At 40.7% G+C, this 6,027-nt stretch overlaps 1 pseudogene; it reads left to right on the top strand.

Annotated features, from left to right (window-relative positions):
• Positions 1 to 694: 694 nt before the first annotated feature.
• Positions 695 to 3,528, top strand: LOC129348939 (DNA repair endonuclease XPF-like; annotated as a pseudogene).
• Positions 3,529 to 6,027: the final 2,499 nt, after the last annotated feature.

Raw genomic sequence — 6,027 nt, 5'->3', positions numbered from 1 at the left:
TGACCAATGAGCAATCTATTCTGACAGTGTCTTCTTCAAAGTAGATATCCAAATGATTAAATGCTTGTGTGTGTATTCGTGTTGAAACGACTAAAGGCTCAGTCTATTGTGTGGGTTTCAGAGGTGAAGCGGGAGCTGGTGCTGGAGAAGAGCCCAAAGTGGAGGCTCTGACTGAGGTGCTGGAGGAGATCGAGAGAGGGAACAAGAGCTCTCAACATGAACCAGGTTAGAGCTCAGTGCTGTTAAACTACTATAGCAGTCTGTTGTGTCAACAGTGCATTTAAACCTATGAATTTACAAAAAAATGTACCATTGTTAGAGCATTTTGATCAGCCTGTTAGCTTTTCCAACTTCCTGGTGCACAGCATGGTCCCTTGAAATCCATTAAAAGTTCCAGCTTGGTGGAGACCAGAATAAAACATACGAGCACACAGGAGATTACAAGTGTTCAAATAGGAATGAATGGAGTTCTGATTGACTAGCATAGCATAGGTGTTGGTCAGTGATAGGAGACAACACAAGCTGAGTAAAGTTTGTTGAAAAATTCACCATAAAAGGGTCAATCCAGTTCTGTCATGTATATGCTTTTGATTCATTATTTATATCCCTGTTGTACATACATGTTGTCTAACCACTAACCACCTAACATGTCGCCCTCAGGTCGGGTTCTGATTTGTGCCAGTGATGACCGACTTGTGCTCAGCTGCAGCAGTGCATCAAACACGGCTCTGATTGGCTGCTCAACCGCCTGTACACGAGAACAATCGGCAAACGGGACTCTGCTGCAGTTGCTGCCTTGGAACTGGACTTAGAGAAAAGGGGAAAAGGCCGAGTCAAAAAAGTGTCCAAAGGGAAGGAACCCGCACAGAAAAAAAACACAAAGACCACAAGAACCAAAAGCAGACCGTCACTCACACTGACCCAGATGGTTGGGAAACAGGAGACAGGTGAAGCAGCAGTGATGGGCAGCAGCGGAGACGAGGACGAACTGATGGAGGAACATGAAGGAGAGGAAGAACAGCTTAAATTAGATTTGTCATCAGACGACTATTACGGCGTCCTAAAGGAACCTCTGACTGTGATCCATCCACTGAAAGGCTGCACCGACCCCCACAGCTTGACCGGGTGCTGCACGAGGTGGAGCCCAGCTTTGTGGTTCTGTACGATGCTGAACTGAGTTTTGTTCGCCAGCTGGAGATTTACAAAGCTAACCGCCCTGGAAAGACACTTAGGGTGTATTTCCTCATCTATGGAGGCTCAACAGAAGAACAGAAGTACCTGACAGCACTGTCTAAAGAAAAGAAAGCGTTTGAACATCTCATCAGGTTAGAACCATTCTTTCCCCTCAACCCTTGGAACTAATATCTACTTAGTTAAGTGCTGGCTTCTCATTGGTGTTTAGTGTGTGTTTTTCTGTAGGGAAAAGGCTACTATGGTCATTCCAGAGGAGAGGGAAGGACGAGAAGACACCAACCTAGATCTTGCTAGAAACTTAGAACCTGCAAATGCCACCACCAACACCCGCAAAGCAGGTATGTCGATTTTATTCAGTTTCTAAATGTCTATATGGGTCATTCCACCTCAACTTACCAATTTAATGAAAAGTTTACACCTGACCATCTTCAGTTTGACTGATATTTTGTTAAATGGTGAATATTGATTGAGTTTAACATGTGTACAAAAAAGATTGGCGCAAAAATGAATTCAAATTGAATTCAAAAACTAATGTTGCTTGTGACCACAGATTTTACACATGGTCAACTCAATCAATATTCATCACTTTAAAAAAAATAAGAAATCTGTCAAATTGAAGATGGTTGGGTGTGGGCCGTTCAATGAAAAACCCATATTTATTTTCTGCCTTTAGTTTTTGACTCATGTCTTGTGTTTTTATTTCCATTCCGTGTCCAATAACCAGGAGGCCAGGAGCAGTCCAGAGAGCCTTCACGAGTCATTGTGGACATGCGTGAGTTCCGCAGTGAGTTGCCTTCCTTGCTGCACCGCCGTGGGCTGGACATTGATCTCGTCACCCTAGAAGTTGGCGACTACATTTTAACCCAGACACTTGCGTTGAGCGTAAGAGCGTCAGTGACCTGATCGGCTCGTTGCAGAGCGGCCGCCTCTACACCCAGTGCCTCTCCATGACCCGCTACTACAGGAAAGCAGTGCTGCTCATCGAGTTCGACCCGGCTAAACCGTTTTCCCTCATGGCCCGGTCAGACTTCCGTCATGAGATATCGTCAAATGATGTTTCTTCAAAGCTTACTTTACTCACATTGCACTTCCCTCGCCTCCGTATACTCTGGTGCCCCTCCCCACACGCCACAGCCGAGCTCTTCCTGGAACTAAAAACAAGGCCAACCTGAACCCGATGCTTCAGCAGCTCAGGCGGTCACAGCTGAGTCAGACCTTGTGGCTGAATCAACAGACCTCTACAACCCCGGACCTTATGACTTCCTCTTGAAAATGCCGGGGGTCAATATGAAAAACTACAGGGCTCTTATTAAAAATGCAGACAGTTTGGCAGACCTAGCCGAACTCAGCCAGAACAAGCTGGCAGAAATACTTGGGAATGCTGAATACGCTAAGTTGCTGTATGAGTTTCTGCATAATGTCGCTGATGTTCCTGCTCCTGTTCAGAAGACCAAACAGACATGATGGACAGTAAATCAGATATTTTGACCGATGTATGTGAATAACTTTTCAGTGACATCAGGATCATTTTTTGTCATCCAAATGTGTGTTGTTTTAATATGCAGAATGAATTTAATATTGCAAATATTTGTATTGTATTTTGGAAACTACTTTGCAAATGTGTGCAATTGTATTATTTTTACTCAGAAACAAACAATATTTTACATTGTGCAATAATAAAATGTCAACTTCTTTTGAAATTTATAATAACGTGTTATTTCAAAGTACAGCTTTCCAGAACAACACAGCTGTTTAATTAAATTCATGTTTGTAAAGCACTGATTCAGAACATAAATGACCTCAGGGCACCTCATATCGTGGGTCACCCAGCAACCCAACAAATCCAGTGATTCTAGTAGGAAAACTCCAGCAGAACCAGGCTCAGGGACGGTGGCATTTGCCTCGCCTGGTTAGGGTGATTGTAAAGAGGAGAGAGGAAGGGACAGCAGACAGACACAGATAATAAATGTAACACGAGAACAATAAACACTCCAGAGTTTGGTCGGATTTGTAACCACAGATCAGAGTAGTGCCACTCCAAAGAACAAAGATACCTGCAGACAAAACACAAACTAGAGCAGAAAGAACGCATGCACAGGGAGAACATGCAAACTCCATGCAGAAAGATCCCGGGAAAGCCGGGACGCGAACCAGGGACCTTCTCGCTGCAAGGCGAAAGCGCTAACCACTACACCACTGTGCAGCCCCAGATAAGATGTAAGAACATAAAAATTAAAAAAATTGAAAAAAACTGAAAAAGAGCAAATGTGTGTTCTATTTGAATGACAAACTTCTCTGCAGAAACATTTACCACTTGAGGGTTAACATAGATTTCCATGACCTTTTCCTCCATTGCTCTCATTGCACCAGGTTCAACAACCTCAAAATGAGATTAGAATAAAGCATTAATGAAAATGTGTTGAAGAGAAATTGGACTGCCACGTGCAATCAGTATCAATTAATCTTAAACAACACAATTTAGTCATAATGGGTTTAAATGAGATCATTTTTGTCCCTAATAGCTTCAATTTCAATTTCAATTTAGTCTATTTGAAAGGGGACAATACAATTTCATAAAACACATGATTACACATGGTTAAAAAAGCCAGAATTAGCCGGAAGGCTAGTTTTCATCTGTAGTCCCCTCGCCATAATGTGAAAAAGCAGTGAAATACATCTACAAGAGAAAAACATGAATAGACACTTGATAGGGCACTAATGTAACAAATAACATATACATAACAAACTGTTAAGAGAGCACAAGGCACACGATCAGTGTATTTATCTGGCAATTGGATTTTCCGTTCTGAAACGGGTATTGAAAGACAAAAAACGAGTGGTTATTTGATTTTCGTTTTAAAATACAAAAATTAAAATTGAAATACAAGGCGTTTTTCCTTTTCGTGATCAAAAAGGGATATACGAAATGTTAAAAATGCTTTGATTTTCATTTCATATTTAGAATAACAAAAAAATAAAATCAGTAAGAGACAGAAACGAAAAAAGGTCCGTTTTTTTTTAAATTTTCTGAGACCGGAAGTGATCATCGGCAAGTGTGGAGCCAAACGACAACAAGATTCTCAGAGGGCGGAGCCAGAGAGCAGCGATTGGTCAGACCATAGATAATATAGAAGACAGCGCGCTAGCGTATCTAGTCTGTGTTTATCTATGGTCGGCACGTCTGGTAGCATCTCTGACTGCTGTTGACCTTGTTTTTGGAGTAAAACACGGTAAGAAGATAAATACTTCTAACAAGTAGCGTTGTTTTGTTGTACGTTAAGTCAGCGACTTGTGAAGAGTTGTGTTTTGTCGTGTTTGAGCAGTTGGTCCGGACGCGTTAGCTAGCTAAGCGGCTAAGTTAGCTAGCGGGCTAATTAACACAGGTGGCTAACTTACCGCTGAACACCTGCTTTAGCTGTCCTCATTATTAGAATGACCTTCTCAACCTGTATTTCTCTGCTGTGTATTTTAGCTTTAAAAAAAAGTTATTTTACTTTAAGGTTAACTGAAACCCGTTGAGCTGCACTGAAGTTTAACATTCAGCTGGTTTGAATTAAACTGCGCTTAACTTAACATTGCGCAACATTCCCTCTCTGAATCTCCATAATTTCATTGAATTCCTTCTCTCTTCCACTGCTCAAGTTCAATCCAGTATATAAAATGACATTAATAGTGAATAAACTAACAACCAGCCATTGTGTTTATTTATTACTGTATGTATTTGTAGTAAAACATGAGTTGAAACATCCTACTTTTGGATCTAGAACTGCACAAGCCGTTCATTTTCAGTCACCTGATGAGTTAAACTCCCCTTTTTCTGTGAGGTTGAAGCAGAAAGTCTGAGTTAACAAAGAAAGTTGTTTATAATTTGTGATACCTGTTATCTCTGACTGAGGCTTTAGTTTTTGTTGAGCTGATTTACACGTAGAAACTTTGTTCAGGAAGATTTCTCAGTAGCTCAGAGGACAGGCTGCTTTTTACACAACCTTGTAAGAGAATGTCTGTCAATGCTTTCAGCAGAATTTAGAAACAAACACTTCCTAAACAGATATTTTGAGGCTGTGAGGTTGAACGTTTGAGAGTATATCAGTGTGTTTGTTTGTGGTCTTTCTGTTTCTAGGTGGAAGCTGAATTAGTGAGGATGACTCCTGCTCCTGTCATCTCTAAGCTCCTCACACATCTTTACCTGCACATGAGGAAAATCACTCCTGTAGAATGCAGGTATGTTTGTCATTATTATAAAAAGATGTTGCCTGGTGACCTGTCAGAAACCCATTAACAGAGTCAGCCAAAATAATGTTTACACACATCAGAAAAGAAAAACTTGCATAAATATTTCAATACCAAATTTATTCAGACATCACGAGATTAATAAAAGTTATCTTTGGCCTCTACAATTACAAGAGGTGCTCAAAGTGGTGGCCACTGGCTTCCAGACATTTCTGTTGTGTTGTAGACGTCACTTGTTGATGCTCCATTCATGAGGGTAGCGCCATCTGTTGGGAAAACATCGTACAACAGGACACAGAGTTATCATGATTTGATCAAACTTAGAAAGAGGAATCTATATGTATAGAAGTACTTATACAAATGAAATATTTATAAAAGTTTTTCTTTTCCTGATGTGTGTACATTATTTTGGCTGACTCTGAACTTAATGAGAACAAAACTGTCATTTAATTGTTGCTCTGAAAGCTTCTTTAGTGAAAACCGCTGGTGTTCTGCTTTGAAACAAACTGCTGTTGAGGTCTGTGTTTTTAGGTTTAACCCCACAGTTTCTGAATGAACTGATAGTTGTTTTTTCCTGATCAATGTGGACGTTATTAATTGATG

This window comes from Amphiprion ocellaris, chromosome 5, assembly GCF_022539595.1.
Source record: "Amphiprion ocellaris isolate individual 3 ecotype Okinawa chromosome 5, ASM2253959v1, whole genome shotgun sequence".
Lineage (NCBI taxonomy): Eukaryota > Metazoa > Chordata > Actinopteri > Pomacentridae > Amphiprion > Amphiprion ocellaris.
This window is presented reverse-complemented; position numbering and strand designations above follow the sequence as displayed.